Source organism: Mustela lutreola, chromosome 9 (genome assembly GCF_030435805.1).
Source record: "Mustela lutreola isolate mMusLut2 chromosome 9, mMusLut2.pri, whole genome shotgun sequence".
NCBI lineage: Eukaryota > Metazoa > Chordata > Mammalia > Carnivora > Mustelidae > Mustela > Mustela lutreola.
Window position 1 is genome coordinate 39,340,974 of NC_081298.1, and position 12,893 is coordinate 39,353,866.

General features: G+C 35.5%; 1 protein-coding gene across 2 annotated transcripts in view; it reads left to right on the forward strand.

The window, feature by feature from the left end:
• The window catches only part of MACROD2 (mono-ADP ribosylhydrolase 2), a 1,974,291-nt gene that overhangs the window by 293,350 nt on the left and 1,668,048 nt on the right, over nucleotides 1-12,893 (forward strand). The window lies entirely within an intron of this gene.

Consider the following 12,893-nt stretch of genomic DNA (forward strand, 5'->3'; position numbering starts at 1 on the left):
GCTGTGAGCCCCATAGGAATTATAGTGCTAACTTTATTTGTACCTGATGCTAGATAATAATGTCAGAAATGGCCAATGGAAAATGGTGAAGGCCTTTCTACTTCTCTTCATACTGCTTTTACCTCTATTTTCGCAGTTATTAAGCATGTCCTTAATTTATATAAAAATGTTGGGGTGCTTGGGTGGCTCAGTTGTTTAAGTGTCCAACTCTTGACTTTGGCTCAGGGCATGATCTTAGGGTCATGGGTTCCAGCTACATGTCAGGCTTCATGCTGAGTGTGGAGTCTCTTTCAGATTCTCTTTTTCCCTCTGTCCCTCCCCTGCTGATGTGCTCTCTCTCTCTAATAAATAAATCTTGGGGGGAAAAAATACCTCTATTTAAAAATGTCACTGCAAGGCAGATTTTTTCCTAAGATAGTTAAAACTGTAAAGACAATTGAATGTATTCTGGTATTTATCAAGCTTCATTGTAAACACCATTTAATTTCAAACAGGAATAATTTGACACAGATTCATTTGGTTTCCCATTAGAGTCTAGTAAGAGAGGAGTACAATGAATATAGGTTCCTTTTATGTCCCAATTGAGTCTTAGATGAAATTCTTTGAATTTTTTGATGATTAGTAAGTATTAAATTGAAAATAGAAGCCTTGGGGCGCCTGGGTGGCTCAGTGGTTAAGCCGCTGCCTTCGGCTCAGGTCATGATCTCAGGGTCCTGGGATTGAGTCCCGCATCGGGCTCTCTGCTCGGCAGGGAGCCTGCTTCCTCCTCTCTCTCTCTGCCTGCCTCTCTACCTACTTGTGATTTCTCTCTGTCAAATAAATAAATAAAATCTTTAAAAAAAAAAAAAAAAAAAAAAAAAAAAAAAAAGAAAATAGAAGCCTTTCTTTTATTCCATTGTTTTTTATTTCTGGAAACTTTTTCAAAATTAATCTAAGAACATTTTAATATGGAGAAAATTCCATAGCCATTCAGATCAATAAATATTGATAAGGCACTATTGTGTGCATGACATTTTGCTTGACTCTGTGGTCAGTGAATTCTAAATTTTGTTGCCGTTACTGTTGTTTTGCTCTGAAGAAGCTTCCTTATAATATAGTGTTTTAAAATACAGTTGATCTATAATAATAATTTTGAATTGAGGGGATATAAAAATAGATAAAAATTTGGAGTGCAGTTAGAAATATACTAATAAGGGGCACCTGGGTGGCTCAGTGGGTTAAGCCACTGCCTTCGGCTCAGGTCATGATCTCAGGGTCCTGGGATCAAGTCCCGCATCGGGCTCTCTGCTCAGCAGGGAGCCTGCTTCCTCCTCTCTCTCTCTCTGACTGCCTCTCTGCCTACTTGTGATCTCTCTCTGTCAAATAAATAAATAAAAAATCTTTAAAAAAAAAAAAGAAATACACTAATGAAATCCTATGAGATCTTCAAAACTTATTTAAGTTGGTAGACAAAACTTATTTAAGTTGGTAGAATAGTTACTCAAGAAAGAACTTTCTGAGTGAATATGTTCAAAAATTCAGTTTTAGATATATAAGTTAAAAAATGTTTCCCAACGAACTAGGTTGTCTGATGGTTTAAAGGTTTTGTGAGGCTAAGTTGTATTTGAATAACTTAACTGAGAATCTAGTGGTTAACTAATTAAACATTGTGGACTGGAAGATCTTACATCAAAGAAAAGGGTGGAAACCATTTTAATCCTGTTTATTCATTCATTTATCAAGTATTTATTTAATAAATGAATGAATAAAAAGAAAAAAGAAAGTAAAGAAATAGGCAGAGAATCTACTATAATTTAATCAGAGGTGAGGGAGGAGAGACCCCTGCAATATATATATTTATATTTTTTCATTTTCTAATTCTTCATATGAGAGGAAAGAACACAGTGCTGGAAGAGGAGATCTACAGCATTGTTTCAGCACTTAGCATCAGGTAGGGAAAAAAAGGACTGGCAAAAGAAAGTTTTCTGGGTTGAAATACTAATTTGGTCTCCCGGAGAGAAGCATCTCAATGCTTAGTTTTCCTGAGGGGGTGATAATTATTTGGAAAGGACTTCCAACTTCAGGTTAAGATGAATGAGATGAGGTATAAGAGCATCAGTAAGAGCTACTAGGTAAGTAAATGTTTAGAAAATGCTGATAATAGTGAACAGTGAATCTTTGTAGCTAATGGTTAACTTTTAAATTTGCTTTTAGATTGATCTTAAATAACTTGCTTAATAGCAATTTCAAAAAATAAAATTTCTATAAAGTATTATTCAAAACTATTCAGATATATACATGTGCATATACATACATATTCATAATGCAATTTCCACCTACTTTGTTGCCATCTTGGCCTTTCTTTAGAATGTACTGAGCACTGGAGAGGAAAAAGCTACAGATTATCCACCAGTGGATAAATTACCAAAGTTTAAAAGGATTGAAATTAGGGGTGCCTGGGTGGCTCAGTGGGTTAAGCCTCTGCCTTTGGGTCCTGGGCTTGAGGCCTACATCGGGCTTTTGCTCAGCGGGGAGCCTACTTCCCTCTCTCTCTCTGCCTGCCTCTCTGCCTACTTGTGATCTCTGTCTGTCAAATAAATAAAATATTTTTTAAAAAAGGATTGAAAATAAATTGGTAGGGCTATATAGACTGTAAATAAAAGTACACTAGTTGAGTATTTGAGAAGCACAGTAATATTTTCTATAAGTTCCAGTAGTCTTCTTCAGCAGCGTTCTCCCTCCTTCGTCTGTTTTTGTAAAAAATGTAAGATTGGTATCACTGTAAGTAAGTATGTATCCATAATATAAATATGATCCCTAATTAAATCTTAAATGAAATGGAATGTATTTCATATTGTTTGTGTTTCAGTTACTTGCTAATTTAATTAGAAGACATAAGTACAGGAAAATAATCAGAACTTCAAAGTACTACCATTTTGAATAAATTACTATCACATTTAATAAGATTTTAGAATACAGAATACAACTATCTTCTGCCCTGTGGGTATATCAGAAAATATAATCTGTGGATTTTAAATGAGAGTTATTTATTGTTTTAAACAGACTGCAATTAAAGTATGAAAGTTACTTTGAATCCATTTTTTAAGTTGACTATTTTGGGATTTTTATATATATAAATATAATTATATATATTTAAATTATATATTTATAATATATAAATATATATAAATTATATATATTTTAATATAAATTATATATAAGTTATATATATATTTTATATTTATATATTTATATAGATATATAAATTTATATAACTATGATTATATATTTAAATTATATATTTATAAATATATATTATATTTAAATTATATATATAATTTATATATATAAAAGAAGAAGAAAAAAATATATGTTTATATATGAATCAATTCTTGTGGTTTTGTCAGTATACGTGGAGTTGCTGTAAGTGAAGTCCATGAAAAGTGGGCTGTTGGGATAGGGTAGGTCTTGAAATGGGAGTGTGGTGGGTGTTTGTATGCTTCTGGATAGGGCAAGGGAGAGCATCAAAATGATGTTTGAGGAAAATATTTGTGTTTCATGCCTGTGGTATTGTATTGGAGATAGGAAGTGTTAAAGGCTGGAGTACTACATAAAACTGTTGGCATTTCAGCAAAAATGATTAACTTTCCAGATCCCTAACAATGAAAGCGGAAAATAGTTCCCTTCTCACAGGCTGTCTTCCTTCCCCTTCCTCCTAGAAAAAACAAAAACAAAAACAACAATAAACCCCAAAATGCTATTTTATTTGACTAGCTAACCCCAGGGCAATTATCTTTTTCTCTTACCTTTATGCTTGCTCTTGATGCAGTTAGGCTGTTCTTCAACTCTAGGGATTGCCATGAATTTCATGGTAGACCTTTGTTGTCTTAAGATGCCTTTTGTTATGATAATAGTAAAGATACCTTTAATAAAAGATAGCAATGTAGAGATCCTATGTACTTTATCAGATAATTTACTTGCATTTTGATAATTAGAGTGCAAGGATACTGCTTTTTATTTTTGCAGATAGGGAAATTGAATCTCAGAGAGGCTCAACAACTTCCTTGTGATCTTTTAAGCAGATAAGGGATGGAAGCAGGATTTGAGCTCCAAAGCATTTTACTTTTCATGCTGCTCTAATGCCTTTTTTTTTTTTTTTAAAGATTTTTATTTATTTGACACACAGAGAGAGAAATCACAAGTAGGCAGAGAGACAGGCAGAGAGAGAGGAGGAAGCAGGCTCCCCGCTGAGCAGAGAGCCCGATGCTGGACTCGATTCCAGGACCCTGAGATCATGACCTGAGCCGAAGGCAAAGGATTAACCCACTGACCCACCCAGGTGCCCTCTAATGCCTTTTAATTGAAACATCTTCTCTTGTATATGATAAATGTATATACTATACAATTATGTCCAGATAGTTAAAAGCAAAGATTTCTTTTTTCCCTTTCTAAATCCATATTTCAAATGAATGATGTAGTATATGAAGTTTTTTCCAGCACTTGGGAGATAGATGTCAACACTAATGAGGAAACATTTCCAAATTAGTGTGTCACCTGGGAATTCAACCAGGAATAATTGGATGACCTTTGAGAAAATCAAGATCCTTGTCAGAAGGAAATTTCTGTATCACTCCATGGAATAGTGTTTCAGTGAAAGAGGATTTTACTATCCATTTTCAATAAAGAACAATAAAGAATTATCCTAAACTATATGCTTATTATTGAAAATAGTCCTTTCAATAATGAAAGACTAACCAAATATCCTATGGTAACTTTTCTGTTTTCCAATGTCTGTCTGGAACTTGACATTATCACACACAGAAAAGCATGACCTAAAGCCTTTAAGAACCTGGTTTACTACATGAATGTGTGTGTGTGTGGTTTTTTGTTTGTTTATTTGTTTATTATTTATTTTTTTAATTAATTATTTTTAGTAACATGTAATGTATTATTTGCCCCAGGGGTAAGGTTTGTGAATCATTAGGCTTACACATTGCACAGCACTCACAATAGCCCATACCCTCCCCAATGTCCATAACCCAACCACCCTATCCTTATACCATCACCCCCAGCAACCCTCAGTGTGTTTTGTGAGATTAAGAGTCTCTTATGGTTTGTCTCCCTCCTGATCCCATCTTGTTTCATTTTTTCCCTCCCTACCCCCCCAAACCCCCTGCCTTGCCTCTCAAATTCCTCATATCAGAGAGATCATATGATAATTGTCTTTCTATGATAGACTTATTTTGCTCAGCATAATACCCTGTAGATCCATCCACATCGTTGCAAATGGCAAGATTTCATTTCTTTTGATGGCTGCGTAGTATTCCATTGTGTGTGTGTGTGTGTGTGTGTGTGTATACACACACACTACATCTTCTTTATCCATTCATCTGTTGATGGACATCTATGTTCTTTTCATAGTTTGGCTATTGTGGACATTGCTGCTATAAACATTCAGGTGCACATGCCCCTTTGGATCACTACATTTGTATCTTTAGGGTAAATACCCAATAGTGCAATTGCTGGGTCATAGTGTAGCACTATTTTCACATGAATGTATTTTTAAAATTTGGAGACATTCAGAAAGTGAGAAGTATATATACAGCTTTGTCAAAGGATACTACTTAAAGACATGTGTAATCATTTATAGATACCAAACATATTCTATAGAAGTTTATGAATTTAATATCTTTGGGGAAACAGATATACCAAATGTGTTTAATAGGAAACTTTGAAAGTTTTCCTAAGGTTGATTATATAATAATGGTTCAAGAATTATGATTATGAAATACCCAATAAAAATAATCTTCTGTGAGTAGTGAGTACAGGAACGCCAGCTACCAGATATTTGATTAAAATTATATTGACAGGCATCAGGGGAGACTGGGACCAGGTATCTCTCCCTCAAGTATGAAAGACTCAAGACAATTATTTCAAAGGTCCAAGGATTGACACAGGGGCCTGAAGCTCACTTAGGTCATGGATTTGAAGAGCCCATGTATCAAAAGTGAAGTTAAATATCTTTAGAAACTAGCAGTTTGTAAAAAGTAATAAAACATTTCACCTTTTTTTAGCATCTTGTAGGGAAAAGAAATCCTCCGTATATTATGACATTTACCCTCTTCTGCATGACTTTATTGTATTGGTTGATCATTATTTCTTCTTAAATTCAACCTAGGAATAAAGCTTCCAAGATCATGTTTTATAAAAGCTAAAAATTATTTGGAATTCCTATGAATCAATACTCCAAAGGAGATATGAAAAAGTTATATTTTCATATTTCTTTGAAAAGCAATAGAAAAAAATTCCATATAGCAGTGGTTTTCAAATTTTTGGTCTCAAAACCCTTTGTACTTTTAAAAGTTATCTAGGGCCCTAAAAAGTTTCAATTTATGTATATTTTATATTGTATAATTAAAAAATGTTTAAAATAGTTAATTCATCTTAAAACAAGTCAATAACAACATCTAAGAAAATTACATATATCCATACAAAAGCTGGTACACAAATGCTCATAATCATTTATAATAGTGAAAAAAACAGGAACAACTCAAGAGGTTCATCATTTGATGAATGGATAAGCAAAATGCAATAAATCCATCCACTGGAAAAGTATATGGCCATAAGAAGTAATAAAATACAGGTATATGCAGGTATACATATAATACAGGTATAGTATGGATGAAACTTGAAAATATTATGCTAAGTGAAAGTAACTAGACAGAAAAGGCCATATAGTATGTGATTTTATTTATGTGAAATGTCCAGAATAGAAAAAAATATGTAGAGACACAAAGTAGATTAGCTGTTGCCAGGGACTGAAGATATAGGGAAATAAGGAATGACTATTAATAGAAACATAGTTTCTTTTGGGGATAATGAAAGTATTCTGGGATTAGTGGTGATGGTGAGACACTTTGTAATTATACTAAAAACACTGAATTTTGTGTTTCATAATGCTTTATGTATAATGTAATGCTTTATAATGGTGAATTTTATATTATATATATCATTAAAATATATACAAAAATATAATAAACATGTATTTCAACATATATAATTTTAATAGGAATAACTATATTTCCCGGACAAAAATAATTAAGGTTGCTTTGCTTTACATTTTTTGCAGATCTCTTTGGTGATTGCTTGATGAGATTAACTGGAGTCTTATGTTTGCTTCTGCATTCTATTTATTGCAGTATGTTGTTTTGCTTAAAATACATAAAAACTCGCCTTACACAGATATGGTGAAAAAAGGAGGAATATTATTGTAGATTATTCAGATAATTGTGTATATTTTTCTCCGATTTTATATTAAAACTTGACATGTAATAATCCTTAAAATTTAGTTGCAGTTATTGAAACATCAGCCTGGGATGGGAAGTTCAGGGTGACTCATACACATGGACACTTAGACCTGACTGTTGATGGATGCTCAGATGACCAGAATGCCTCCATTTTCCTCTGTGTGGCCTCTGGATGTGACTTGGGCTTCTCAAAGCATGGTGTCTGGATTCCAAAAGGAAATATTCTTAGGGAGAAGGTAGAAGCTATGGAATTTCTAAGGCCCAGCCTCAGAAATTATAGTTTATTTCCCTACATTCTGTTGGACAAAGTTGCAGGGTAGGCCCAGACTCAAGGGCAAGAGAAATAGACTCCACTTTTTGATGGAAAGAGTAGCAAAAAATTTGAAACTATCTATCCTTCACTGTATGACCTTTACTGACGTCTTGGATGCTGTGCCTTATGGGAGCTTAGTAAATAGTATGATTAAGTGTTGCTTTTTATACTCTTGCAACTTCCACTTTGCAAATTAACAGCATCTAAATTGGATGCTTTTGTTTGAATTATTTAAAATATATTACCAATGCAAAATATTTAAAGCAGTGAGAATCAAGAGTGTCTTATATCTTTTAATTATCTGCCTATCCCTCCTGTTTTTTAATATTTGACATTATTGTTCAGTTTTGTTGTTTACATTTAGTTACCTAGGAACTTCTTTCAGTGCAATGTGAAAAGTGTAATATAAGGAGAATATTAAACTGTGTGTTCTAGTATAAGTTTGCTGTTTTTAAATTATGTATCTCCACTTCCTATCAATGTTTATTCTGTAAGAGTGCCCTGGTTTTGCCCTTAAGGGCTATCTATCAGCAGTAGTTATAAGAAGGTACATCAATCAGGGTTTGATTCATGCGGTTACTTAGTTATAATCATCTTTGGAAGAAATTAAGCCAACAACAGTTTAAAAAAATATATGTTTCTTAATGTGGAGGCAAAAAAAAAAAGAGTAAGCAAAAAATATATATGTATTTTTACAACTGGCTACAATTTTCAAATTGCTTTTCACACATCCCAAAGTTAAAGTGCTGACGAAATGCCTTTCAGGTTTTCTTTTAGTTTCTTTAGGGAAGGTAATATTTTATGTAAACCCAGGTTGGAAATGCTTACTTGTTATTAAGCACTTATGTAATTTGGGAATTTTGATAGTTATCAAAGCATGCTAAAAGCCTCATTCAGCTGCCCTTAAAAGTTGCTTCTGGAAATCTGTTTTGAAATTGCTTTAGAAAGCCTTATTCATGCTGTATAGAAAATCAAGCTTTTTCTCCATTGCAAAATGGCCGAGTGTCTGTACATTGTTAGTAGGGGTATTAGGTTGGGCATGCCTGCTGTTACTGATCATGGGTAAGTAAAGCACTGTAGTTCCTTAGAAGAACAGTATCAGGGCAACTAAAGCTTGATTGACAGCTCAGCATACTGAAAAATCTTAATGTTAAATTCGTTTCAGAATATTTGGTAGAAAGACATTATAGAACTTGGAGCCTAGTGTACAAAACTTCTCCAGAGCATTGCTGTCAACTCTATTTGCAGTACCAAAGCATAATTGGTCACCATTACCATTTGAATTTTGTTATTAATTGGTTTATATAGTTGGCTGCTCCCACATTGGGGGCATAGATATTTAAAATTGTTAAATCTTCTTGTTGGACAGACCCTTTGAGTATGATATAGTGTCCTTCCTCATCTCTTATTATAGTCTTTGGCTTAAAATCTAATTGATCTGATATAAGGATTGCCACTCCTGCTTTCTTCTGATGTCCATTAGCATGGTAAATTCTTTTCCACCCCCTCACTTTAAATCTGGAGGTGTCTTCGGGCTTAAAATGTGTTTCTTGGAGGCAACATATAGATGGGCTTTGTTTTTTTATCCATTCTGATACCCTGTGTCTTTTGACAGGGGCATTTAGCCCATTCACATTCAGGGTAACTATTGAGAGATATGAATTTAGTGCCATTGTATTGCCTGTAAGGTGACTGTTACTGTATATGGTCTCTGTTCCTTTCTGATCTACCACTTGTAGGCTCTCTCTTTGCTTAGAGGACCCCTTTCAAGATTTCCTGTAGAGCTGGTTTGGTATTTGCAAATTCTTTCAGTTGTTGTTTGTCCTGGAAGCTTTTAATCTCTCCTTCTATTTTCAATGATAGCCTAGCTGGATATGGTATTCTTGGCTGCATGTTTTTCTCGTTTAGTGCTCTGAAAATATCATGCCAGCTCTTTCTGGCCTGCCAGGTCTCTGTGGATAAGTCAGCTGCCAATCTAATATTTTTTCCATTGTATGTTACAGACTTCTTTTCCCGGGCTGCTTTCAGGATTTTCTCTTTGTCATTGAGACTTGTAAATTTTACTATTAGGTGACGGGGTGTGGGCCTATTCTTATTGATTTTGAGGGGCATTCTCTGAACCTCCTGAATTTTGATGCTCGTTCCCTTTGCCATATTGGGGAAATTCTCCCCAATAATTCTCTCCAGTATACCTTCTGCTCCCCTCTCACTTTCTTCTTCTTCTGGAATCCCAATTATTCTAATGTTGTTTCGTCTTATGGTGTCACTTATCTCTCGAATTCTCCCCTCGTGGTCCAGTAGCTGTTTGTCCCTCTTTTGCTCAGCTTCTTTATTCTCTGTCATTTGGTCTTCTATATCACTAATTCTTTCTTCTGCCTCATTTATCCTAGCAGTTAGAGCCTCCATTTTTGATTGCACCTCATTAATAGCTTTTTTGATTTCACCTTGGTTAGATTTTAGTTCTTTTATTTCTCCAGAAAGGGCTTTTATATATCTCGAGAGGGTTTCTCTAATATCTTCCATGCCTTTTTCGAGCCCGGCTAGAACCTTGAGAATTGTCATTCTGAACTCTAGATCTGACATATTACCGATGTCTGTATTGATTAGGTCCCTAGCCTTCGGTACTGCCTCTTGTTCTTTTTTTTGTGTTGAATTTTTACGTCTTGTCATTTTGTCCAGATAAGAGTAAATGAAGGGGCAAGTAAAATACTAAAAGGGTGGCAACAACCCCAGGAAAATATGCTTTAACCAAATTAGAAGAGATCCAAAATCGTGAGTGGGGAGAAAGGGGATAAAAAGAGGTTCAAAAAGGAAGAAAGAAAAAAAAAAACAAAAAGAAAAGAAAAAAAAAAAGAAAAGAAAAGAAAAGAATTTTTAAAAAAAGAAGACACCTAAGAAAAATGTAAAAAAGAAAAATATATATATTAGATAAACTAGTAAAAAATCGTTAAAAAAGAAAAAGGTAACAGTTAAAAAAAAAATTTTACCCGAAGGCGAGAAAAAAAAAAAATGAAAAAGAAAAAATCAAATTAACTGCAAGACTAAAAAAAATCCCAGGAAAAAAGCCATGAGTTCCGTGTTTGGCTTTCTCCTCCTCTGGAATTCTGCTGCTCTCCTTGGTATTGAAACCGCACTCCTTGGTAGGTGAACTTGGTCTCGGCTGGATTTCTTGTTGATCTTCTGGGGGAGGGGCCTGGTGTAGTGATTCTCAAGTGTCTTTGCCCCAGGCGGAATTACACCGCCCTTACCCGGGGCCGGGGTGAGTAATCCGCTCGGGTTTGCTTTCAGGAGCTTTTGTTACCTGAGCGCTTTCCGTAGAGTTCCTGAGGACGGGAATACAAATGGCGGCCTCCTGGTCTCCGGCCCGGAGGAGCCGAGAGCCCAGGGCCCCACTCCTCAGTGCGCCCTCAGAGAACAGCGCCCAGTTACTCCCGTCTGCCTGACCTCCGGCCGCGCTCCGAGCTCACCGAGCCTGCGACCGGTTCAAGGTAACACCGAGCTGCGAGCTTACTGTCGGCTCTGTCTCTGTAGCCGGCTTTCCCGTTCCAATACCCGCAAGCTCTGCGACACTCAGACACCCCCGATCCTTCTGTGACCCTGCGGGACCTGAGGCCACGCTGACCCCGCGTGGGTTTCGCCCCGGTTTAGCCTCTGGAGCGATGTCCCTCAGCAGAACAGACTTTTAAAAGTCCTGATTTTGTGCACGGTTGCTCCGCTGCTTGCCGGGAGCCGGCCCCTCCCCCCGGGGTCTATCTTCCCGTCGCTTTGGATTCACTTCTCCGCCGGTCCTACCTTTCAGAAAGTGGTTGTTTTTCTGTTTCCAGAATTGCTGTTCTTCTTCTCTTCGATCTGCCGATGGATTTTCAGGTGTTTGCAATCTTTAGATAAGCTATCTAGCTGATCTCCGGCTAGCTGAAGCAGTCTCAGCTTGCTACTTCTCCGCCATCTTGACTCCTCCCCACCATTACCATTTGAAATAGCAGATTTTCTTACTGTAGTATAATAGGTGTTTCTCAGAAACCCTCTGGCTATTTTAGTCACATCTGAAACAAGGATGTGGATTTTAAGTATTCTTGAAAGGAAGATGTAGAATTATGGACATAATTTCAGTTAAATCTGTACTGGTAACTAAACTGTCATTAAGATGAGTTTTCAGATTAGATTCAAGCTAGGAAAGAACTGCCACACTCCTGTACCTTATTGAGTATAAAGGAAACAGCCCTAATGATTCACTGAATGATCTCAATTACTTAATACTATCTAAATGTCTGTAACAACCCCAGTGCATTTCATAAATTCTCTGAGTACTTCATATTTCCTTTCATTCTATTTTGGTAGATAGATGATTTCTCCGATCAGTTTTTCCTCATGCCAATGCCTTCAATATCTTTTATCCACCACTTACCAGTTTTCAGTCCTCAGCTCCAGTCCCCAAGATGCCCTGCCAAACTACCTTTATTAACCAGAGTAACCTTTTTTTAAAATTTAAATTTAATTAATCAACCAGATTAACCTTTATTCATGTCTCCCTTCTTTGCATTCACAGCTTTGTTAGGGTCCATAGCATACACTAAATAGTTACTTGTTTTCTAATCATCTTATTCTTTTATCTATTTTATCTAATCTTTCTCTTATTCCATAAACATTTATCATGCTTTCCAATGCAATTTGCAAGGCATTGTCCTTATTCCTATGGTAGAAATAAATTTGTATTCAATCTTTATCCTCAAAATGAGACAAATGAATAAGTGGTCATAATATAAGGCACTATGTGTGAAATGGTGTCACTAGAATTCATTTTATTTCTCCAAATAGACTCCGTCCCATAAAAAAGATCACTTTTAGTGTGGTGATCAGGATGAAGACATGGAAAATGGGCAGTGAACTGGAGGTTAAAAAATGGATGTGTAAGTTTTTTAAAGTGAAAAAGATGGTACAGAACGGCATTCTGATACAAGAAACTAATTTAGAAAACATGAGAGTGGGGAAGAATAGGTTGAGTTTGGAGGATTTCAGGTCAACTCTAGTTCAGTGTTAAGTATTAAGGAGTAGTAATAAAACACTTTTATTTTATTAGAAACATGCCAGTATCTCCAGATCCAGAAATCTGCCTTGATTTCTTCTGTAGTCTAAGTCTTAAATGTTTGTTCTGATTTCTGTTTGGATATTGATATGTTAATGAAAGTCTTCATCTGGGTTGCTGTTTTTGTTGCATGGAAAAATTGTTCCCAATGTTTCAAAGACATTTTTTGAAACAAACTATTGTTGGCTATCAGATATGCTTGTTTATGGAT